The 25,980-nt window shown below is 45.1% G+C and overlaps 1 pseudogene; it reads left to right on the top strand.

Moving 5' to 3' along the window:
• LOC137536920 (zinc finger protein 665-like) overlaps positions 1 to 24,107 on the top strand; it is a 43,263-nt pseudogene extending 19,156 nt beyond the window's left edge.
• Positions 24,108 to 25,980: the final 1,873 nt, after the last annotated feature.

The following is a 25,980-nucleotide window of genomic DNA, read 5'->3' on the forward strand; positions in this document are numbered from 1 at the left end:
AGGCAGGGTTACCTCCTGGCAGGCAAGGTACCACCCACAGACTTGGAGCAAGGAATGTACCAATTATTAATAATTTGTGTAATTCCGCCCCAGATGGGTGCAACGCAAATCCGAGACCATATTCATAAGCAGCACGCGACTCTGTATTAAATGAGTCTATACACGCCTAGTCTGTCGAATTTGCTCTACGCAGGCCGGATCAAGTGGATTCTCTGTTGATTCCTGATAGCCAGAAAATTATAAATCATGTGAGTGATAGAACTGATTTCTGGGTATCAGGAAATGTGTTTGTTGTCTTTCTGTGCCAAACCCATCTTGAATTATTAATAAAGTAAATGTTCCCATTGTGTGAAGCTATAAGCTTGGAGGGAAATTTGAAGTTCAACCAGTTTGAGCTGGTTTGGTGGAACATGAGCTATGTGACCAAATGCTGCTCCCCAGGTGGTCTGGCCACTTGTGAATTCTTTCCTGACCTCAACAGGATGTGGGGGAGGTTACTGTACTCAGTAAGAGAGAGGGAAATTGACATCTATTGTGCATTTACCCAAGACTGACAGGAACTGTGCACGACCATGCGAAAGTCGATGGCGATTTTGCGCACAACTTTCCGTAATGTCCGTCACATCTCTCCCCTCCCAGACGGACGCACAGAGTGAGTCTGCCAGACCCGCTCTACGCGCCGCTTAGCTACTGAACGGGTTCTCGACTTCTTATCTGACTGCCCTTCAGACAACTCACCAGAAGCATAAGGCCTCATGGTCCGGTGTGTCCCAGTGTCCGCTTTGCGGACGGTGCGATGCACACCAACAGGCTTACCGCTAAAGGCCTGGCTGGGTTTGCGTAGCGCTTCCTGTAAGGGAGAGAGTCGTTGGCTGACATCCGGGTCACTTCCTGACTCTCGGGTGTCAGCCTGCGAATCTGGAAGCAGCGTGGCATACCCCTGCTCTAACTGACTACACCTTGGCACAACATTTTGGTCAGCACAACCTAGGTGGGCATTAGAGCACATTTTAAAAAACGAATCAGCCTTTACCTGGGTGGCGAGGCTTGCCCCTTCTCCAGGAAGGATAGAGGGTGGACCTCTGGGCAGTTTTGCACTGGGTTGCTTCTGCAAGGGGAAAACATGCAAGGGTGAGACAGGGAAGGTGCGGCCTGTCTCCACCAGCTGTTTGTTAACAGCAGGCAATGGTGTAGCACTCTGGCTGTCATAGCAGGAGGGGAGGTCTAGGCCCCCTGCTGCCTGCTCTGACACCTGGCCTGCTTCCACTGCCAAGCACGGATATGACCCAGGCAACACAAGACTGTTACCTCTTAGGTTAGAGGCAATCACACTTAAACATAAATCATTTTTAGTAATAGGAGATTCAGCATGAAATCTATTAGCAACATCTGGTACAACATTAACATCACAGTTACGTTCATTTTTCACATCATGTACACAGGTATCTGGAACAACAGTGACAGGTTTAGAATCAGACAAACCGTGATTAGACAGCTGTCCTTTAGAAGCAGGTACCGCTTCCTGGCCTCCTTCCCTAGGAGGGCTAGGTACCATTACCCTTGCTGCCTCCCTCTGTCCCACCCCAAGCTTGTACAGTACCTGAGTGGGTCCAGACTGGCAATCCGGGGTGTTGATCACAGGTTCATAAAAGGATCGTAGGGTGCCAAGATCGGTGCCCAACAGCACAGGCACTGGGATGTCATCTGTCACCCCCACAACTTTTGACTGGCGGCCCCTTCCCCAATCGAGAACAACACGAGCTTTGGCGATGCGTGCGTGTGCGCCACCGACTCCCACAAGTGTGACACTCTCATTAGGCAGGAAATTCGCCCTGGCTACAAGATGAGAGCGAACCAAGGTAAGCTCTGCGCCTGTGTCACGGAAACCAACAGCGATCTGGTCGTTAACTTCCACGACTTGATGATTTCCGGAAAAACGAGGATTTGCTGCTCCCATGACGAGGTAGGCGTGTGCAGTAGAGGATGCGCTAGCCGATTCTGCGCTAGGCTCTGGAGACGGCGTCCTCACCTCGGGGCAGGCAGACTTGAGGTGTCCTCGCTGTCCACAGTGGTAACACTTCGGAACATATGTGGCATCAGGCGGATGAGTAGCAGGTGCAGCATCCGGCCTCTGTGGCTGTGGGACCCGATTCCCACGGTTAGCAGGGGGAGGAGAGCTGGGTTGCATAGGTCTCCCCCCTTTCCAGCTCTGGACTGGAGGTTTGCGGCTGTCCGGAACACGGGTGGCCACAAAAGTGTCTGCAAGATCTGCTGCAGTTTTGGCGGAGTCCGGCTTCCGCTCCAAGACAAACTGCCGGACGTCTGGAGTGCAGCAGTTCAGCAACTGCTCCTGCACGATGAGGTCCTCCAGACCTTGGTGAGAGTCTTTTTTGAGGCCCCGTGACCACTGCCTGAACACAGTCAGCAGGCGACTCTCCAGGTCGGTGTAAGAGTCGGCGTGGCCTTTCTGCAGGGAGCGAAACTTTTTGCGATAGACCTCTGGGGTCAGCTGGTATTTGGCGATAATTGCAGCTTTTATCGCCTCATAGTCATTGTCTTTCTCAGCGGGTAAGTCCACAAACGCCTCAAGCGCTTTGTCCCGCAAGTTGGGTGTCAGATATCTCGCCCACTGCTCCTGGGGCAGATGATGCTGACGACAAGTCTTTTCAAAGGAGTGTAAATAAGTGTCCGGGTCGGTTCCCTTCTCCATTTCTGGGAATTTAAACTTTGGAGTCCCAAACGGGCCTGCTGTGGGCCGGGGTTCCGGAGCACTTTGCGAGGGATTTTGGCCTTGCCCTCGCAGTTTGGCCATTTCCAGGTCGTGTCGGCGGGCGGATTCTCTCTCTGCCGCCTCCTTCTCAGCAAGCCACCGGCGTTCAGAGGCTTCCCGTTCCGCCTGGCGTTCTGAGCGGTCAGCGTCTCGTTCTGCTCTGTCAGCGTTTTCTCTGACAATCTGCATGTACAGCTCAGGATTTGTCTCCAACAGCCTTTGTAATCCAGGTTGCATTCCAGCATCAGGAACACAGAACAGGTTGGCATGGGCGGGCTCCTGCCGGCCACCATGCTCCTCAGCAGTTACAGCGACCGGTTCAGACGCGGTCCCGTTTTCATCTGGGTCTGGAAGTGGGTTGCTTTGCTCCAACCGCTCACTTTCCTCTGCCCCAGTTACAGCACCGTCTGAACTAGGAGTGTGCTCCCCCAGCATCTGCTCCGGCTGGGTATTCAGTCGCAACAAGTCCTCGATCAATTGCGATTTCTTTTTTCTATACGTCATAATGCCTTTTTCCTCACACAAGTTTACTAGGTCTGCCACTGACATTTTCTTGTATCTTGCTGCAGCCATTTTTGCCAAATAAAAGATAGGATAGGAAAAGAGATTGGGGGGGAACTCTGTGCTACACGTTTAGTCTATATAAATGGTAATGCACCGGTTATCGACCACAGATTTTTGATCTGTTCTGGCAGGTTAATCGAATAACGTTGCCGTTGATGTTCTGAACATACACAAATCCCAATAAGCTGCCAAACAAATGTCACAGACCGCTAGGCCGGTCTGCGGATGGGGTAAATCGATCAGCGTCAGAAATCCTCTTACACGGTCATTTGTTCATCACGAAGGGTAACCCGCGTTCGCAATTTGATGAACTGACTCGCGAAGGGAGCGTTCTGATACCAATCGAATCACTCCACACACATATACAATTCAAAGATCTGCCACCAAGCGAGTTACACAGCCCGCTACTGTAATTTTACTAGGACTTGGAGAACGCTATATTAACCCTTAGCAGTATGCAAGAATCTGGGTCAGATCGTTATGTCTGGGCCGGGTTCTCGCATACGGGTTATAAATGTATACTTCTATTAAACACAGGGTAGCGAGTTCAGGAGAATAGGTACGATTGTGTATGTTCAGCAACAGGTCATAACCGCTAAACGATTTTTAAACGTTTAATAACAAAAATGCATTACATACAGTTATATACACCAATTAACATATACACAGAGCTTAAAAATAAAAAGGAATAAAATCAGAAAATTCTTACTTCGTTAGCTGAGCAGTCCATTTGAAAAATGAAGAAAATAGTCCAGTTTAAAGTAGGCATTCAGGTTAAAGTCTTTGTACACAACATGCGCCCGGTTCTCCTTGAGCACATGTCTAGACCTTCCTGGTAGATGGGAATTGAAGAACTGGGAGGAGTTCCTTGCAAACGCTTTTTACTGACCAGAGTTTTGGGGCGGTCACTACCTGGAAAGTAGGTGTGTTTGAGGCAGGGTTACCTCCTGGCAGGCAAGGTACCACCCACAGACTTGGAGCAAGGAATGTACCAATTATTAATAATTTGTGTAATTCCGCCCCAGATGGGTGCAACGCAAATCCGAGACCATATTCATAAGCAGCACGCGACTCTGTATTAAATGAGTCTATACACGCCTAGTCTGTCGAATTTGCTCTACGCAGGCCGGATCAAGTGGATTCTCTGTTGATTCCTGATAGCCAGAAAATTATAAATCATGTGAGTGATAGAACTGATTTCTGGGTATCAGGAAATGTGTTTGTTGTCTTTCTGTGCCAAACCCATCTTGAATTATTAATAAAGTAAATGTTCCCATTGTGTGAAGCTATAAGCTTGGAGGGAAATTTGAAGTTCAACCAGTTTGAGCTGGTTTGGTGGAACATGAGCTATGTGACCAAATGCTGCTCCCCAGGTGGTCTGGCCACTTGTGAATTCTTTCCTGACCTCAACAGGATGTGGGGGAGGTTACTGTACTCAGTAAGAGAGAGGGAAATTGACATCTATTGTGCATTTACCCAAGACTGACAGGAACTGTGCACGACCATGCGAAAGTCGATGGCGATTTTGCGCACAACTTTCCGTAATGTCCGTCACAGTAGATATGCAGTGAAGTGAGTTCACTCAACCCAAAGGTAGCTATATATGCAGTGAGGTGAGTTCACTCAACCCAAAGGTAGTTATATATGCAGTGAGGTGAGTTCACTGAACACAACAGGTAGTTAGATGCAGTTAGCTGAGTTCACTCAACACAAAGGTAGTTATATATGCAGTGAGGTGAGTTCACTGAACACAAAAGGTAGTTAGATGCAGTCAGCTGAGTTCACTGAACACAAATGTAGTTATATGCAGTGAGGTGAGTTCACTCAACAGAAAAGGTATATATGCAGTGAGGTTAGTTCACTCAACCCAAAGGTAGTTATATATGCAGTGAGGTGAGTTCACTGAACACAACAGGTAGTTAGAGGCAGTGAGGTGAGTTCACTCAACCCAAAGGTAGTTATATATGCAGTGAGGTGAGTTCACTGAACACAAAAGGTAGCTATGTGCAGTGAGGTGAGTTCACTCAACCCAAAGGTAGTTATATATGCAGTGAGGTGAGTTCACTGAACACAACAGGTAGTTAGATGCAGTCAGCTGAGTTCACTCAACACAAACGTAGTTATATGCAGTGAGGTGAGTTCACTCAACAGAAAAGGTAGATATGCAGTGAGGTGAGTTCACTGAATGCAAAAGGTAGCTATATGCAGTGAGATGAGTTCACTGAACACAACAGGTAGTTAGATGCAGTCAGCTGAGTTCACTCAACACAAAGGTAGTTATATGCAGTGAGGTGAGTTCACTCTACAGAAAAGGTAGATATGCAGTGAGGTGAGTTCACTCAACTTAAAAGGTAGTTATATGCAGTGATGCAAGTTCACTCATGTAGGTTATCAGCCACACATTGCCAAATTGTCACAGGCATAGTGTACCAAGCAGCATTCAGCAAAAATTGTGTTTAATTTCACTAGTTCAGCCCCCTAGCAATCTCAATAATGGTGATATGGCCCTTGGGCTAAAATGTTTGGACACTGCTACCTTAAAGGACACCTGAAGTGAGAGGGATATTATGGAGGCTGCCATATTGATTTCCTTTTAAGCAATACCGGTTGCCTGGCTATTCTGCTGTTCCTCTGCCCTGAACAAGCATATGTAGATCAGGTGTTTCTGACATTTTTGTCAAATCTGACAAGTTTAGCTGCCTGCTTGTTTCAGACAATATTGCAGCCAAATAGATCAGCACGGCTGTCAGGCAACTGGTATTGTTTAAAGGGAAATAAATATGGCAGCCTCCAAAAACTTCTTGCTTCAGGTTCTCTTTAAAGGGAAGTTGAATAAATAGTTTACTGAAGAGAAAAGGTGGGGTGCTAATTGTATATATAAAAAAATAATAATAATAATTCTAACCTATCTTGTTCTGTATCTTAGGCCTCGTTCTCATTACAACCCGCAAATGTCCGTGCGATCGGAACGCCGCGCGTACAATCGCATGCAATCTGCATTTGTATGCGTTGCGGGGCTGATGCCATTCACTGTAGAGAATGGGTCAGCGGTGCATTTTGCTAAAAAATGCATGCAGCATGCATTCACAGACTGCACTGGTCTGCAACGCATGTAATGTGAACATCAGACAGTGCATTCTACGCTCTTCTGGTGATCGCGTGTGTCTGCCTTGCGCACGCGTAGCCGAAATACAGACAGCAACGCATGCAATGTGAATGAAGAGAGTATCTGTAAGTTACCGTACATGAGCCCTGATTTGTCAAACTGCAGTAAGATTGCAGAGCCCAGGTAGCACACAACAATTTCACTGGTACTAGCTGGGGGAGTACTGCCCATTAACCAAGTAGCGCGATGTATGTTACTGGGATAACACATGCATTGCTATGGTAATATATAACATCATAGTGCCAACAAATGAGGAGGAGATACTGTACACCATATGAAAGGCCCATCTCCATTCCTCAGTATAACATCATAGCACCAACAAATGAGGAGGAGATACTGTACACCATATGAAAGGCCCATCTCCATTCCTCAGTATAACATCATAGCACCAACAGATGAGGAGGAGATACTGTACACCATATGAAAGGCCCATCTCCATTCCTCAGTATAATGTCATAGTACCAACAAATGAAGAGGAGATACTGTACACCATATGAAAGGCCCATCTCCATTCCTCAGTATAACATCATAGTACCAACTAATGAGGAGGAGATACTGTACACCATATGAAAGGCTCATCTCCATTCCTCAGTATAATGTCATAGTACCAACAAATAAGGAGGAGATACTGTACACCATATGAAAGGCTCATCTCCATTCCTCATTATAACATCATAGTACCAACAAATGAGGAGGAGATACTGTACACCATATGAAAGGCCCATCTCCATTCCTCAGTATAACATCATAGTACCAACAAATGAGGAGGAGATACTGTACACCATATGAAAGGCTCATCTCCATTCCTCAGTATAACATCATAGTACCAACAAATGAGGAGAAGATACTGTACACCATATGAAAGGCCCATCTCCATTCCTCAGTATAACATCATAGTACCAACAAATGAGGAGGAGATACTGTACACCATATGAAAGGCCCATCTCCATTCCTCAGTATAACATCATAGTACCAACAAATGAGGAGGAGATACTGTACACCAGCGGTGTCCAACAGGCCACCTGCTGCGGCCCGCTCTTCTCCCCGAGATTCCTCAATGCAGAGCGCCAGCGGAGCAATTGTGTCCCACACTGAGCCCTATCTTAAGGAATGCAGGCATGATTCGTGCTATGGGCGCCATGCCTGCTCCCTCATATAGTGCCCGCCAATGCTCTCTCCTCTGTCCCCGCTGGGCTGGCGCTGCCTCAGTCACAGCTCAGACCTCACAGATCGCGGCGACTGAAGCAAGCAGAGTGTGCATGGTACCCGCATACACGGAGTACGTCACATGCGGAAGGGACATTATTAGTCACTTCCGCATGTGAAGATCAGCCGCGCAGGTACTATGCGCACTCTGCTTGCTTCAGTCGCTGGATCTGTGAGGTCTGAGCTGTGACTGAGGCAGCGCCAGTCCAGCGGGGACAGAGGAGAGAGCATTAACGGGCAGCGCTGATCTGAGGTGACATGCAGGTTGGAGGCACTGGACACCTCAACTGGGGGGGCACCTCTTGCTATCTAACTTTGGGGGACACCTGTCACTACCTCATCTGGGTAGACACCTGTCACTACCTGATCTGGGGGGACATCTGTCACTACCTCATCTGGGGGACACCTGTCACTACCTCATCTGGGGGGACATTTGTCACTACCTCAACTGGGGGGGGGGCACCTGTCACTACCTCATCCGGCCGCAGCATCACCGCCAGCCCGGCCACAGCATTAGGGCTGATCGGAACAGCTGAATTCCGATTTCGTCGAAATTTCGTGTACCGCATGCGAAAACCGAATTTCGTGTTCTGAATTTTCGTGTTCCGAGTGCATTTCTATTGAAGTCAATAGTGCCAACTTCTGCGGTTAATTGTAAAGCCCCTGTACATGCTATCATCACCAAATTTGGCATGTATAATAAGCAGATGAGTAGGATCATGGTAAAAAAAAAATTGTGAAAAGAGTTTTTTCTTATAGTTTTTGAGCAAATAGATTTCAAAGTTTCATCGGAAAAATGATTTTTAAACTGTGTAAAATGACACTGCTGCAGTACAGGTGCATTCTGAGTTCTGTATACATATTGTATACATTTCATGAAAACAGACAGCGTGGGGTCCCCCCTTCCAAGCCTCCTTAACTCCTTGTCTCCCATGCAGGCTGGGATAGCCAGAATGCGGAGTCCCGGCCACGTGGGGCTTCACACCCTGAGCTATACCAGCCCGCATGGTCCATGGTATGGGGGGGCTCTGGAGGAGAGGGGCGGTCAACCTCCCCCTCTCCCCCAGAGCCCTTGTCCAATCCATGGACAAGGGGCTCTTCCCCACCTCCGGAGCCCCAGGAGGAAGTGGGGGCCGCCAACGTCCTGGGGGGTTCATGGTGCCATCCGGGGTTCCCCTTTAACAAGTGGTTCCCAGAAGCCGCCCCCACCCCAGGAGAAATGAGTATAGGGGTACACGGTACCCCTTACCCATTTCAGCAGAGTTAAAAAAAAGTAATAAAAAAAGAAAAGAAAGAAAAAAGTCCTTTATTGTTCTAAATTAACCAGGGATACTTACCTTGCGAAAATCCCACGCCAGTATCCTTAGAAGTGGTCCCACGCCAGTATCCTCTTAGGACATCTCACCACCCTCCCACACCGACGAACTCCCGCCACTGAATGGTCACAGTCAGCCTCTGCATCTGTATAGCAGAGGCTATGAACACGAAAATGTTGCCTTTGAAACAAGAAATTTCAAAGGCAAACAGTGATGCGATCAAAATGGCCACTGGGAAATCCCGGAACGCTGGAGGCTACACTAGAGTGGCGAAACCAGCCATTTTTCACATAGATGGTGGGTCCAGGTGACCAGAGCAGGAGGTGCCCTGGTCCCCTGGACCCACCTATTTATGTGAAATAACGCTCAGTCTGACTCTCTTAGGTGGCCTCTGGGGAACGGGAATTCCCCAGCAGCCATTTTGTTTATGACACTGTTTGCCGAAAATTCTTGTTTTAGCAAACAATTTTCGTGTTTCTAGCTTATGCAATACAGATTGCAGAGGCTGTCTATAGCCATTCAGCCCTGGGAGTTGCGCGGGTGCGTGGGACCACCCCTGAGGATACTGGCGTGGGACCACTCCTGAGGATACTGGCGTGGGATTATTGTAAGGTAAGTTTTCCTGGTTAATCCAGAGCAATAAAGGACTTCTTTCGTTGTCGTGTTTTTATTTCTTTTTTTAACTCTCTGCTGAAATGGGTATGGGGTACTGTGTACCTCTATACTCATTTCTCCTGGGGAGGGGGCGGCTTCCGGAGTCTGCTTGTTAAAGGGGACCCCCGGATGGCACCATGAACCCCCCAGGACGTCGGCGGCCCCCATCTCCTCCTGGGGCACCGGAGGTGGGGAAGAGCCCCTTATCCATGGATTGGACAAGGGCTCTGGGGAGAGCGGGAGGTTGGCCGCCCCTCTCCTCCAGAGCCCCCCCATACCATGGACCATGCGGGCTGGTATAGCTCAGGGTGCAAAGCCCCACGTGGCCGGGACTCCGCATTCTGGCTATCCCAGCCTGCATGGGGGACAAGAGGTTAACCATCCTGGCGGTATGGACGAGCTCAGCTCGTCCATTACCGCCGGAGGCTGGCGCTCAGGCCCTGCTGGGCCGATTTGGATGAAATAAATAGCAGCACACGCAGCCGGCACTTTGCCAGCCGCGTGTGCTACCCGATCGCCGCCTCAGCGCGGCGATCCGCCGCGTGCAGCGGCGAAAGAGGGTCCCCCCAGCCGCCCGAGCCCAGCTTAGCCGGAACAAACAGTTCCGGCCAGCGCTAAGGGCTGGATCGGAGGCGGCTGACGTCAGGACGTCGGCTGACTTCCATGACGTCACTCCGCTCTTCGCCATGGCGACGAGGTAAGCAAAACAAGGAAGGCTGCTCATTGCGGCCTTCCTTGTTTATTGTGGTCGCCGGAGGCGATCAGAATGACGCTTCCGGAGCGCCCTCTAGTGGGCTTTCATGCAGCCAACTTTCAGTTGGCTGCATGAAACAGGTTTTTTTTAATTTAAAAAAAACTCTCCCGCAGCCACCCTGGCGATCTTAATAGAATGCCAGGGTGGTTAAGGAGGCTTGGGAGGGGGGACCCCACGCTGTCTGTTTTCATGAAATGTATACAATATGTATACAGAACTCGGAATGCAGTAACCTGTACTGCAGCAGTGTCATTTTACACAGTTTAAAAAACATTTTTCCTATGAAACTTTAAAATCGTTTAATTCAAAAACTATAAGGTCTTTTCACAATTTTTTTTTTACCATGTTCCATCTGCTTAAAGCCAATGGGTACCACATTAAAAATAAAAAAGTCAGATACTCACCTAAGGAAAGGGAAGGCTCGGTCCTAATGAGCCTTCCCTCTCCTCTCCCGGTGCCCTCGGTGCTGCGCTTGCTCCCCCGTTCGTGTCCGCCGCCGCAGGGACTTCGGAGGTCTTCGGGAGCACTCGGGCTTCCGAAGACGGCCGCTCCATACTACGCACGTGCGAGTGCGTCATAGAGGGCGCTCGCGCATGCGTAGTATGGAGCGGCCCGTCTTCGGGAGCCCGAGTGCTCCCGAAGGCTTCCGAAAGCTCCCTTCGGCATGCGAAAGTGGCAGTATTTGACCGAACTGGTCGAATACTGCCACGGGGGATCCTGCGCGGGACCGGGCACCGGGAGAGGAGAGGGAAGGTTCATTAGGACCGAGCCTTCCCTCTCCTTAGGTGAGTATCCGACTTTTTTATTTTTGAAATGGTAAACACTCACTTTAATATACATGCCAAATTTGGTGATGATAGCATGTAAGGGGGCTTCACAATTAACCACGGAATTTAGCACTATTGACTTCAATGTAAACGCGAATTCGGTACTCGGAATTGCCAAATTTTCGAGTTTCGAGTGCTTACTCGGAACTGCCAAATTCCGATGGCAAACTCGAAATTCGGAATCCAAAAGCTCAGCCCTACACAGCATCACTGCAAGGCCTTTCAGCCCACACATCATCCCCAATCTGGCCAGAAACAGTATTGCCAGGCAAGCCAGGCACAGCAGCCAGTAGAGGAGAATTTAGAAGCCAGGTGAGAGGTGTCTACCATATTCTGGGGGCATTCTGCCTATTTATGTGAAATGCTGTCTATTTATGTGCCTCATGACTGCTGAATTTGTCGTGTTGGGGACCTCATGATTTTTTTGGGGGGCCTCAAGATTGCTGAATGTGTCTTGTTGGGGGCCTCATGATTGCTAAATTTGTCTTGTTGAGGGCATCATGATTGCTGAATGTGTGTTGTTGGAGACCTCGTGATTTGTTGGGGGCCTCATGATTGCTGAATTTGTCTTGTTGGGGGCCTCATGATTTGTTGGGGGCCTCATGATTGCTAAATTTGTCTTGTTGGGGTCACATGAATGCTAACTGCGAGACTATGGGAAAAGCTGAATCATCATCATATGAGACAATAGCATTAAACCTACTTTTTTAGCTATATAAACGAAAAATAAAACTGGGAGGTTCTAAAAAAAGAATACATTTTTCAAAAGTAGGATGGATGAAATTGTTTATCTTCACAGTTTATTTTCAACTTGGATTTTCCATAATGTTCATGTATGAGTTAAAACGTTTGTATGTAGTTTAAATTGCTTTTGCCACTCTGCGATAAAGTGACTTCTGGGTTGCAGTTTGGGCACTCAGCCTCCAAAAGGTTCGCCACCACTGTCCTAATCTAATGTCCCACATTGCTAAGTTCATGTAAATTTGTCTCCACCCATGGCCACACCCACATTCTGGTCCATGGCCACACCCATTTTTCGGCGCGGCGCATAACGGAACCCTCATGTTTTTTGGCGTGCGCCGCACAGCTTCACCGAAATCTTGAATTGCATTTTGTGGGAATCTGCTGCCAATTGCATTGCATTCTGTGAAAAGTGCTGCCAATATAATTGTCCTCTACTTGCATTTTCTTCCCGGGGGGGGGGGGGGCTGGGTTTGCGGCTCTAGCAAGAGCCTTTGGCCCTCCACCATGGGGTCTGAAAAAAAATGGCCCTCCATGCCTGTGAAGTTGGACAGCGAAAGGCCTATCTCCATTCCTCAGTATAACATCATAGTACCAACAAATGAGGAGGAGATACTGTACACCATATGAAAGGTCCATCTCCATTCCTCAGTATAACATCATAGTGCCAACAAATGAGAGGGAGATACTGTACACCATATGAAAGGCCCATCTCCATTCCTCAGTATAACATCATAGTACCAACACATGAGGAGGAGATACTGTACACCATATGAAAGGCCCATCTCCATTCCTCAGTATAACATCATAGCACCAACACATGAAGAAGAGGAGATACTGTACACCATATGAAAGACCCATCTCCATTCCTCAGTATAACATCATAGTACCAACAAATGAGGAAGAGATACTGTACACCATGTGAAAGGCCCATCTCCATTCCTCAGTATAACATCATAGTACCAACAAATGAGGAGGAGATCCTGTACACCATATGAAAGGCCCATCTCCATTCCTCAGTATAACATCATAGTACCAACAAATGAGGATGAGATACTGTAAACCATATGAGAGGCCCATCTCCATTCCTCAGTATAACATCATAGTACCAACAAATGAGGAGGAGATCCTGTACACCATATGAAAGGCCCATCTCCATTCCTCAGTATAACATCATAGTACCAACAAATGAGGATGAGATACTGTACACCATCTGAGAGACCTATCTCCATTCCTCAGCATAGCAGTATTTTGAAGGTAACTCATCGGTGTGTTTGTGTTGTCCTATGCTCTTTGACACTGGGGACTACTATACTATACAGACTATAGGATATGAAACAGTAACACATAACAGTAACCATTTGTCTCCAGCAGAGGGACAGGTTGTTGGGAGCACCATGGAAGGCCATCTGCTGTCATATCCAAATGACATTTTGAAAGATAACGGCATTGCAGAGCCTGGTGTCCATCACAGAGATCACAGTGCACATGGTAGTGTTGTCCGGATCATGAACGATTTGGATCTTTGATCCGAATCTCTTTAGAGAGTGGAATGGTTTAAAACAAAACATACCTATGTGTTAGAATGGCCCAGTCAAAGTCCAGATCTAAATCCAATCGAGAATCTGTGGCAAGATCTGAAAACTGCTGTTCACAAACACTGTCCATCTAATCTGACTGAGTTGGAGCTGTTTTGCAAAGAAGAATGGGCAAGGTTTTCAGTCTCTAGATGTGCAAAGCTGGTAGAGACATACCCTAAAAGACTGGCAGCTGTAATTGCAGCAAAAGGTGGTTCTACAAAGTATTGACTCAGGGGGCCGAATAATTACGCACACCCCACTTTGCAGTTATTTATTTGTAAAAAATGTTTGGAATGATGTATGATTTTCGTTCCACTTCTCACGTGTACACTTTGTGTTGGTCTTTCATGTGGAATTCCAATAAAATTGATGCATGTTTGTGGCAGTAATGTGACAAAAGGTGGAAAACTTCAAGGGGGCCGAATACTTTTGTAACCCACTGTATGTAAAGCGTATGATTACAGCATGTGGGTATTGTTTGCAAACAAACATTTCTGCTCTCTGCTCGTCCCTCCTCCCTTCTCTGTCCACTCCCTGCCCGTCTCTGTCCACCGTCTCCCCTTCTCTGTGTGTCCACCCCCTCCCCTTCTCTGTCCACCGCAAGGAAAGTCCTGTCCTGCTAGTAATTTCACCCCCCCGAATGCTTCCCTAGTAAATTGATCCGAGATTTGGATCAAAGATCCGGATCTTTTCAATGATCCGATTCGAATCATCCGAATCATTGAAAAGATCCGAACTTCCCATCTCCAGCACATGGAGGAACATCTCCCCCTACTGGTGAAGAGTCTTATGTGAAGCCACCAGTTGTCACTTTTGATATCCATCTACCATGTCACAGGGCCGGTACAGCAACTAATTTTTCAGACCTGAAGAAGTCTCATCAGAAATCACATCATGCCACACATACAGAAAATAAACCATTACCATGTGCTGATTGCAGCAAAAGTTTTAAATCTGCAACAACTCTTGCTGCGCACCAGAAGATGTACAAGCAGCCATTATCATGTTCAGAGTGTTGGAAATGTTTTAGATTTAAATCATGACTTGTTCTACATGAGAGAGTTCACACTGGTGGTGAAAGGCCATTTCCCTGTTCTGAGTGTGAGAAATCATTCAGTAGAAAGTCGGACCTCATTACTCACCTTAGCGTTCACACTGGTGAAAGGCCATATTCTTGTTCTGAGTGTGGGAAATCTTTCAAAACAGCACCACAGCTTGTAGCGCACCAAATAATCCACACCAGTGAGAAGCCCATCCTTATTCTCAGTGTGGGAAATCCTTCAGGACTAACCGTACATTTTTCATACACCAAACCGTTCACAGCAGGGATAAGCCCTTCCCTTGCTATGAGTGCGGAAAATCATTTAAAACCAAAGAGTATCTTCACTCGCACCACAAAGTTCATATTGGTGAAAAGCCTTTTTCCTGCTCTGAGTGTGGGAAGTCATTCCATTACAAAGCAGATCTTATTTCACACCAGATATGTCACACTGGTGAAAAAACTTTTTTTCTGTTCCGAATGTGGGAAATAATTTAGAAACAAAAGATACATTATTATTCATCAGAGACTTCACAATGGTGAAAGGCCCTTTCGTTGTTCGGAGTGTGGTAAATGTTTCATACAAAAGCAACACCTTCTTAGGCACAAGAAAGTGCACTAGCAGAACCTTTCTCTTTGATGTCCACTGTGTGATCAGACACTTTTTGAAAAGTAAAATAATTTTAGCTTGGACTGTTGCTTCATGTTATTTGAGTTGGGATCTGGAGTTTGCCTAAGCTAGTGAGGTTGGATGTTTCGCTCGTACTATGCGTGAACTTATAATGTATTTACGGTTCTCACTATTGTCTGCATTGCACTCTATATACAGCACCACTGAAGATGCTGGGACTATATAAATAAAACAATAACAATGAACAACATTTTTACTAAAATTGGACTTCAGTAAGCAGAGGTGTGTACTTTTATTAGAAAATAGTTTGATTAAAGAGTAATGAAAGGGACATGATGAGATAAATATGTATATGTGCAGTCCTAATCCTTTTTTAGATCTAGGCAGTGTCTCTTTTTTTTGTAGTAAGGGTTAAGTATCCAAGCTCTAAATGACAGCATCTCTGCGTTGATAATTACCTAGAGGTTGTAAAACTCTCTGTGGCTGAGACAAATACACCAAGAAACAGATAACAGGTTCAGTGGTTTAGGATTTGTCTGTATAGGAGCTAAAAAGGTACCTAAGGCAGTCAAAAGCTATAGATTGTGGGACAGCTGGTAAGCAGTTTTTAAAAACACTGTGCCAAAGGGGGACAGAAGTAGAAGGGGAACTACTGGGGGAGAAGCCCCTATTGCCACAGGGGGCCCCAGCTGGAGGACATGGAGACCACAAGGATAGCAAGGCAGGCAGGTGAAGAGGGGCTACACATACAAAGGGAGGGACATGGCTGTATGTGAGTATATAAGTATGCTGAGGTGACATGGTCACTGCCGTGGGAAAAGGAAGGATGTCACCATGGCCACACTTATGATGATCCCTGGCAGTGAGGGACACCATGGGGAGTGAACATGGAGGATCCCCATTGAAATCTTGCTGAGGTGCCCCATGATATGTGTTTAGCTCCTGTGCTGAACTCTAAAGGCTCATACACACATCAGACTATAGTCTTTGGAAAATGAAAGATCACAGACCAATCTTACCACCCTTCATGTAGTATGAGAGCCATACCTACACAGTCTATTCTATGGAGCTGAACTCCCCATCAGAAAAAAATCTTTGCAAGATGCTGCACAGACACAAAAGATCAGTATCTGCAAAAGATCTGTTCCTGCCAAAGATCCGTTCCTGCAAATTGCATTCATAGTCTATGAGATCTGCAGATCATCATACACACCTTGTCTAACTGACATTCATCTGCAGATCAGATAATCATCTACAGATCTGAAAATCCATCCTGGTGGATCTGATCTGCAGATGAATGTCGGTTAAACAAAGTGTGTATGATGATCTGCAGATATCATAGACTATGAATGCATTTTGCAGGAATGGATCTTTTGCAGGAACAGATCTTTTGCAGATACTGATCTGTTGCATGTGTACAGCATCTGTGTGTGCAGCATCTTGCAAAGATTTTTATCTGATGGGGAGTTTAGCTTTATAGAATAGACTGTGTAGGTATGGCTCTCATACTACATGGAAGGGGGTAACATTGGTCTGTGATCTTTCATTTTCCAAAGACTATGGTCTGATGTGTGTATGGGCCTTTAGGTTGAATACACACATCCAGTTTTCCACTCCCATGTAATATAAGAGCCAACAGATTTTGAATGCTATGAACAGATTGTGTATTTAAGCTCTTATACTACATGGAAGTTGTAAAATTAGCCAATGATTGGCCAATAAAAATCGGATGTGTGTACAAACCCTAAACCTGAATCCAGTAGGAAATCTGGCCTGGAAGGAGAAAGCATCAGGATCATGTACAGCGTATGGTGGACTGCAAAACTGTGGACTTCAACCCGGTGACCTTCTCCACCAGCTTTGGTACTGAACTGCGGTGTACGGCATACTCCGGGTTTTCCGAATGAGGAAACATGGATTTGAACACCAACACTGCAGCATGGCACTTATATGTATATGCCTACATCTCAATTGGAGAACAAGGAGCGCTGCAGTTTGTATTTTTCCCACAAGATGGCAGTCACAGCTACGGCAAGTAGACTGAACAATACAATTGGTGGATGAGGTGTAGATAAACAGCTTGGAATTAATTTGGCTAAACAAATGTAGGAGCTGTAAAAATTATTTTATCCCATTAATCAACTTTTCTGTAAAAGAGCGTTGTACAGTGCTACCCAATGGTTGACGAGGGCCACAGGCAGGAAAAGGTGGAGCATTAAGACAGGAAGTAAAAAGTTAGCTGGAGGAAGTAAAGAGAAGACATTGCTGGCACTGGCAGCACAGGAGGTAATGAGATTATTTGACATTCACACCCACTGAGTTTGGGCTCAGGGTGATGCTGCTTAGCAGCTCTCAGATTTGAGCAAATAACTTGTTAAATATGCAGATTCATAGTAGGGGGCAGAATGTTCCTCTGGAACAAGAAAAACACCTAAAGTTGAATTTACAACTCCTTTCTAGTTGCATGCAATCGTTGGAATCAAGTAATAAATAGAATGTATAGGAATATGCATATATATAGGAATCAAGTGGCATTGCCCATCCTGGAGAACCTCTCTCTTTGCTTGTACTTGCAGTATTCAGTTTTTCAACAGTCCAAACACCACCCTAGAAGAAATGTGCCTGGGAAATAGGAAAGTTAGAGTGACAGGATAGTCTCCACCTCTGCCTCCATCCACCACATGATATTCTTTGGGATTATTCCTCAGAGTTGCCAAATCACCCCTATAAATACTGACAAGTCTAAGGTATACTGGTTTTGAGGCTACTTAGACATAATCAGTGCCTAAACTGTGTCCCCCATAGGGCGTCTCAGCTTCCCAGTGTCCCCATAGTGTGTCCCAGCTTCCCAGTGTCCCCCATAGTGCGTCTCAGCTTCCCAGTGTCCCCATAGTGTGTCCCAGCTTCCCAGTGTCTCCATAGTGTGTCCCAGCTTCCCAGTGTCCCCATGGTGTGTCCCAGCTTCCCAGTGTCCCCATGGTGTGTCCCAGCTTCCCAGTGTCCTATGTAGTGTGTCCCAGCTTCCCAGTGTCCCTATAGTGTTTCCCAGCTTCCCAATGTCCCCATAGTGTCTGCCAGCTTCCCAGTATTCCCCATAGTGTGCCCCAGCTTCCCAGTGTCTCCATGGTGTGTCCCAGCTTCCCAGGGTTGCCATAGTGTATCCTAACTTCCCAGGGTCTCCAAGGTGTGTCCCAGCTTCCCAGGGTCGCCATAGTGTGTCCCAGTTTCATAGTGTCCCCACAGTGTGTCCATAGTTTTTTCTCGGTTTCCAGCACTACTCATAAGATTATCAAGCGTTCCCAAGTAAGTAACCATAGCCTATGCTCATCTCTGTGGTATCTGCCCGCTCAGAGGACACTGTAGGGACTAGCTTTGCTGTGTCCCTTTGATCCTACATCAAGCAATGTGTGACAACTGAAAAAATACTCATCTGGATACTATCCAGACTCATAATGTCACAACACAGCGCCCCCTATCTGACAGGTGGCACCTATGGGTGGAAGCTGTGTGCACATTGTTTCTCACAGTACTTACTTTGTTATTACTCTACAGGGAGGAGTGTCTTGTACAGATCACATGACCTCATCAGTGAGGATGGAAGAAAATCAGAATCATGTGACTAAGAGGTTATGTCAGGATGCCCCTGTCTGTTTTTCAATGCAGGAGGTGCAGTATTTAAAAGAATACAAGGACACCATAATGGAGAATCAGACATGCCTCACATCACCAGGTAAGAGAAGAGTTCCATTTCTTTTAAAAGAGAGATCAGTACAGAGGGTCCAACTAGATCTTCCATTATCTGATAATCACATAGGGGCAATGTATTTAGTCAGTGTGTGTCTTTCCTACAGATGGATCCACTAATGGAAACCTACCAGAGAGATATACAGGTCCCCTTTATTCCCAGGATTGTCCACAGGAAGATTCAACCATCTCCCACCATTATCCGGTACATGGAACTAATACTGTGATTGTTCTGTCCTAATTATTCATGATGAGCATGTGTAAAATAGTAATTATAACATTGTGAATTTAGGTTGAAGGTCTGATGTCTATGAAAATTGAGGTTAAAAAGGAAGAAGAGGAGATGTATGTTAGTGGTTATCAGTACACAAATGAGTGTGAAATGATGAAGACAATAAAAAAGGAAGAAGATGATACATATGTGAGGCATGATCAACAGACTACGGAGGAGGGCAACATGATGGGGACAATCAAAAATGAAGAGACGTATGTGAAGAGTGATCTGCAATCTATGGAGGAGGGTAACTTGGTGAGGACATTTAAAGAGGAAAAAGAAGAGACATATATAAAGGGTTATCAACCATCCATGAAGGACAGTGAAATGACGGTCATTGTTAAACAAGAGGAATCTATTAGATATATCATCACAGGTAAGTAATACATACCAAATGCAAAAAAACAAATTCACATTTATTTTTAAACCTACAAGGTTAAAAGAGCCACAAGGTGAGAGATATACGGAGGCTGACATAATTATTTCCTTTTAAACAATACCAGTTGCCTGGCATCCTGCTGATCCTCTGCCTCTAATACATTTTACCTTAGACCCTGAACGAGCATGCAGATCAGATGTTTCTGACTGTATTAGCTGCATGCTTGTTTCAGGTGTGTGATTTAGACACTACTGCACTCAAATAGATCAGCAGGACTGCCAGGCAACTGGTATTGTTAAAGAGACTCTGAAGTGAATACAATTTGCCATTTGTACCTTGTAGTTCACTTCAGAAGTTTCAGCAGAGGTAAACCAAAACAAGGGGTATAGACCCCCCAAATCCCGGGCAAACATCCACGACCATCTTGGTCATGGATTGTGCTGCCCTGAGAGGCAGAGCTTTCTGCTGTAGCTCTGCCTCTCCCCATGTCAATCGCTGTGCGGATCTCCGCCTCTCCCCGCCCCTCTCAGTGAAGGAAGAGTGCGAGGGGCAGGGAGAGGCGGCGATTGACATCAGTAGAGGCTGAGCTACCGCAGAAAGCTCTGCCTCTTTCAGGAAGCGCTGCCAGGATTGCCCCCTGGAGATTTGGGGGGTCTAAAGCCCTCGTTTTGCGGCGGGGACACATCGGTTTACCTCTGTTGAGACTTTTGAAGCGAAATACAAGGTAAAATGGCAAATTTATTCGCTTCAGAGTCTCTTTAAAGAGAAATAAATATCAGCCTCCATATGTCTCACACTTCAGGCTCCTCTTAAAGGGAACCTTAACTGAGAGGGATATGGATGTTTTCTTTTAAACAATACCAGTTGCCTGGCTATCCTGATCTCTTTGGCTGTAGTAGTGGCTGAATGACACACCTGAAACAAGCATGCAGCTAATCCAGTCTGACTTCAATCAGAGCGCCTGATCTGCATGCTTGTTGAGGGGCTGTGGCTAAAAGTATTAGGGACACAGGATCAGCAGGAGAGTCGGGCAACTGGTATGATTTTAAAAGGAAAAATCCATATCCTTCTCAGTTTAGGTTCCCTTTAAGAGAAGCAGACTGATGGTGCAAACGCATTTTCAGTCTTTTTAGGACTTTATAAGTGAGAGAATTTTGGCACATCTCCATATCATTCCTTCAGATGAGTTTGGTAATGGTAGTAGATTAGAAAAAGTAAGATGCTGCCTGCATTTGTAAAGAGTAATTCTGTCTACTGTAAGCTACTGTAGTTAAAGGAAACCAGAGATGAACGCTTTGGCACAAAATAAACATATCCCCACAATAAACAATAAAAATATACTATGCCTGTTATTTTCTCCTCTCTGGTGTGCCGTTTTTTTGTGTTGTTTTTTTTTTTTTTCTTTTTTTACTAAAACTCCATGCAAAACATCAGAAAAGCATATTATTTAGTGGGCTGTGTGCAAAATGAAATAACCATTTCTAAAAACCTCTTATGACTAAAGGTGGCCACACATGATACAACAAAATGATCCAATTTTACGGCAATTCGATAAAAACGATTGGATCTCCTGAAGAAGTCGAAAGCTTTTTTTTCATTCAACTGAAAAATCCGGATTTACCATTTTCTTCGATTTTTATCGATCCGGAATGCCCGATATTTTTCTTCAATCACTCTAAAGATTGTATGGTGTGTGTTAGATTGTCAATTTATTAATATACAAACCCTACCAATTTTGTCAGAGTTTACAATCATTTTTATCATAATTGGGGAAAAATTAAACATGTGAGTGGTACATTGGTCATATTTTTGAAATGTTACAATCAGTCAGAAAAATTGATTGCAATTCTTAAATTGAACAGATATTTAAAAAAAATGTATGGTGTGTGGCCACCTTAACAAATATAGATAAAAAAAAACGTTTTTCAAATACCCTTACATTAGCAGCTCATCCCATCTCATCACAACTCTCTGTGATACTGCAAGTATACAGAAAGCGGAAAGTAGAGCCAGAAGGGGGCAGGATTGGGCTTAAAAAGACATCAGAGAAGACGGACTCAGCTATAATGATTCCTGAGCAAAGCCAGACTGAATGCTCAGTCGGGGGTTTTATCAGGGCTGATAACAAGCAGGCTAAGCAGTGAAGGAATAAAAAGAGAGAGCAGGGTAGGTTTTATCTCTAATGGTCCCATGATATATGGTAAAATACATGAAGATGCTTCGTCTCTGGTTCACTTTAAGAAATTTTGTTTTGTTTTCCTCAGTATAACATCATAGTACCAACAAATGAGGAGGAGATACTGTACACCATATGAGAGGCCCATCTCCAATCCTCAGTGTAACATCATAGTAACAACAAATGAGGAGGAGATACTGTACACCATATGAAAGGCACATCTCCATTCCTCAGTATAACATCATAGCACCTACAAATGAGGAGGAGATACTGTACACCATATGAAAGGCCCATCTCCATTCTTCAATATAACATCATAGTGCCAACAAATGAGGAGGAGATACTGTACACCATATGAAAGGCCCATCTCCAATCCTCAGTGTAACATCATAGTAACAACAAATGAGGAGGAGATACTGTACACCATATGAAAGGCCCATCTCCATTCTTCAATATAACATCATAGTGCCAACAAATGAGGAGGAGATACTGTACACCATATGAAAGGCCCATCTCCATTCCTCAGTATAACATCATAGCACCAACAAATGAGGAGGAGATACTGTACTCCACATGAAAGGCCCATCTCCATTCTTCAATATAACATCATAGTGCCAACAAATGAGGAGGAGATACTGTACATCATATGAAAGGCCCATCTCCATTACTCAGTATAACATCATAGTATCAACAAATGAGGAGGAGATACTGTACACCATATGAAAGGCCCATCTCCATTCCTCAGTATAACATCATAATTCCAACAAATGAGGAGGAGATACTGTACATTATATGAAAGGTTCATCTCTATTCCTCTATGTAACATCATAGCACAAACAAATTAAGAGGAAATACTGTACATCATTATTAAAGGAGAATCTTCATTCCTCAGTATAACATAGAACCAAAAAACGAGGAGGAGATATGGTACACCATATGAAAGGCTCAGCTCCATTACTGAGTATAATATCATGGTCTCTGGAGATGAAAAAGAGATAGGAGCATCTCCATTCCCTGGCATAAGAATGTAATCAATGTACAATGTTCTGCAACATGGCATAGCTGGTTTGGTTGTAACTGTTGTATGACAGTTCGGTGTCTGGTGACTGCTAGGCCATCATGCATGACTCCTGCCTGAAGAACTTGAAACGGATGCATATTTCAGTAACCCTTTTCTTCCAGCAGGGGAGGACAGTGTCGGGAGCACCTTGAAGGGACATCGTAGGTCACATTCAAATGATGCAGAAAAAGATGACATCATGCAGTGTTGCGTTGTTGCTGAAAACTACCATCATAGAGGTTACAGGGGAGATGCAGAATCTGCTCCTTGTAGTGCTGGGGAAGTTTATGAGAAGTCATATCCAGACCCCAAGATGGGCTTTAAATTGAACTCACAATGTCAGAGACATCAGAACATTCCCCCTGTAGAATCAGGATCTACTTCATGTGCTGAATGTGGGAAATCATTTAGCACTAAGTCGTACCTTGCTAAACATCTGACAGTCCACCTTGATGACAGTCTCTATCCTTGTCATAAGTGTGGTAAATCGTTTAAAACTGTGATGCAGTTTACCGTACACCAAAAAATTCACATCAGTGAAAGGCGCTTTCATTGTTCAGAGTGTGGGAAATCATTCAGAACAAATCAAGAACTTATTAGTCACCAAAGAGTTCACACTGGCGAGAGGCCCTATCTTTGTTCAGAGTGTGGGAAATTATGCAGATCAAAGTCAGAACAAGTCAGACACCAGAGGGTTCATACTGGAGAGAGACCCTATCCTTGTTCTGAGTGTGGGAAGTGTTTTAAAACAGCAGCAGATCTTCGTACACACCAAAAAATCCATACTGGTGAGAGGCCATATCAGTGTTCTGAATGCAGTAAATCGTTCAAATTAAGGTCACAACTTGTTATTCATCAAAGAGTTCACACAGGGGAGAGGCCCTATGCTTGTACTGAGTGTGGGAAAACATTCACAAAAAATCAAGAACTTGTCAGTCACCAGAGACTTCACACTGGTGAGAGGCCCTATTCATGTGCCGAGTGTGGGAAGTGGTTCATTAGAAAGTCGAATCTTCTTAAACACCGGAGAGTTCACACAGACGAGAGGCCCTTTCCTTGCTCTGAGTGTGAGAAAGCGTTCAAAACAAACTCGCATCTTCTTAATCACCAGAGAGTCCACACCGGGGAGAGGCCCTATCCTTGTTCTGAGTGTGAGAAATCTTTCAAAACAAACTCGCATCTTGTAAAACACCAGAAAACACACCAATAAAAAACCCATTTCTGGCTCCAGGTGGAAAATCATTTAATGTAAAAAATATTCTCTATTTACACCAAAATGGTCACAGCAGTCAAAATCCTCTGATGTGTGGTGGACATGGAAAATCCCTTATACTCGATTCTAATCTCACTGAACATCAGACAATTCACTTTGGACAAAAGCCCTTTTCCTGTATTGAGTGTGGGAAGTCCTTCAGATCAAAAAGTTGTCTTATTACTCACTAAAGTGAATCCAATGAGTAAGCACCGTCTTCCATAAATATAGCTCTTTTATTAAGGTTTCAGATCATCATAAAAGCAGGAGGGGATCTCTATCTAATTTAGTATATACTTCACCATCAGACAGTTGTTTCAAAATTTCTAAATGGTAATAATCACTATTTAATACAACTACTGCTCCCCCTTTGTCCGCCGGGCGAATTGTAATCTGATCATTTTTCTGCAATGCTTTGAGCGCCTCCCTCTCTCCCTGAGATAAATTAGAAGTAATCCGAGGAGAGTCCCTTGAACACCTATCCTCCAGCTGTGTTATATCCTCCTTTACTCTAGAAGTGAAGAGATCAATGGCAGGATGACTTGGAGGATTGAAACTACTCTTATTGCGCAAGCCCAGAGGTTTAATAGACAGTTCTGTGATTTCTTCTGTGGTATGTGATCCCGGCCATCTCGGTACACACCGAGCTGGCTGCCGGAGCTCTGTAGGTGGGCGGGGTGGAATTCCCTGCACGACCAGAGCGTCTGGTTGCCAGGATACGCATGGACGCGATTGCCGCTGAGTTGATGCGGAAGCGGCGTCGCGTCATACTACACGTGATGGATCACGTGGGTTTGTTTAGAGAGGAAGACGGAGGGTGTCGCCGCATCCATCCTATTGCGTGTCGGATGACAGCGTAAGTTTTCCGCATTGATGCGGAGGGGGTTGACTTTAGTTGTACACACTCTTTGAGGGGTGGGGATAGTGCTGAATTTAAATATTGGGCTGGTAGTTCTCCACCAGGTCCGTCTGTGGCCCCATGCTTCTGATTGGCTGTATCCTGATCACCTGATCTATGTGTTTGGTATAAAATGGAGTCTGTATTGGTTTGTATTGTGGATGACATGCTTTAACAGCTTGAAAAAGGGCAGTCTGCCCGAAACAGCGGAGCTGTCGCTGGTTGCTTGATCCTCCTGCTTTTATGATGATCTGAAACCTTAATAAAAGAGCTATATTTATGGAAGACGGTGCTTACTCATTGGATTCACTTTTTGGAAGGACACCCATAGTGCAAGGGTGACTGGAGTGGAGAGCACGTCACTTTTCCTCGGTCCACCACAGGTGCTTGCTATATATTGCTTGGGCTTATTACTCACTAAAGACATCACATTACTGAATATGGGAAATGGTTTAAAGCGGACCTGAATTCAGAATTTCCTCTTTGCTCTAAAAGCAACCTTTAAATAAAAAAAAACAAAACATTTCTTTGGTACAGCTGATACAAATCCTGCAATAAATCTGCAGTGTGTCTGCTTTCATGGAAGCAGACATAGGGTTAACATCCTGTGTTTACAAATTAGCTGCTCTGCTGAGGCAGCCAGCTGACACAGCTGAGAGAGCAAATTACAGTTGTGATTTGTCACAGATGAGGGGGAATTAGACAAGCTAAACGCTCTAAATACACACAGGGTGCATTTGCCTCTGTTTTCCTTCTTTCCTGATTCTTTTTTTACATACAAAACTACTGTAAGTTACATCAACATAGGGAAAAAAGTACATTTATACTTTTACATTTATATGTATGTAATACATTTTTATGTTCTTTTATGCAATATATAATATGCTGGTCCTGAAGAAGAGTTATTCAACACACTAATTTAGCAACAATTAAATCAATATGGTATGAT

Source organism: Hyperolius riggenbachi, chromosome 10, assembly GCF_040937935.1.
Source record: "Hyperolius riggenbachi isolate aHypRig1 chromosome 10, aHypRig1.pri, whole genome shotgun sequence".
Classification (NCBI taxonomy): Eukaryota; Metazoa; Chordata; class Amphibia; order Anura; family Hyperoliidae; genus Hyperolius; species Hyperolius riggenbachi.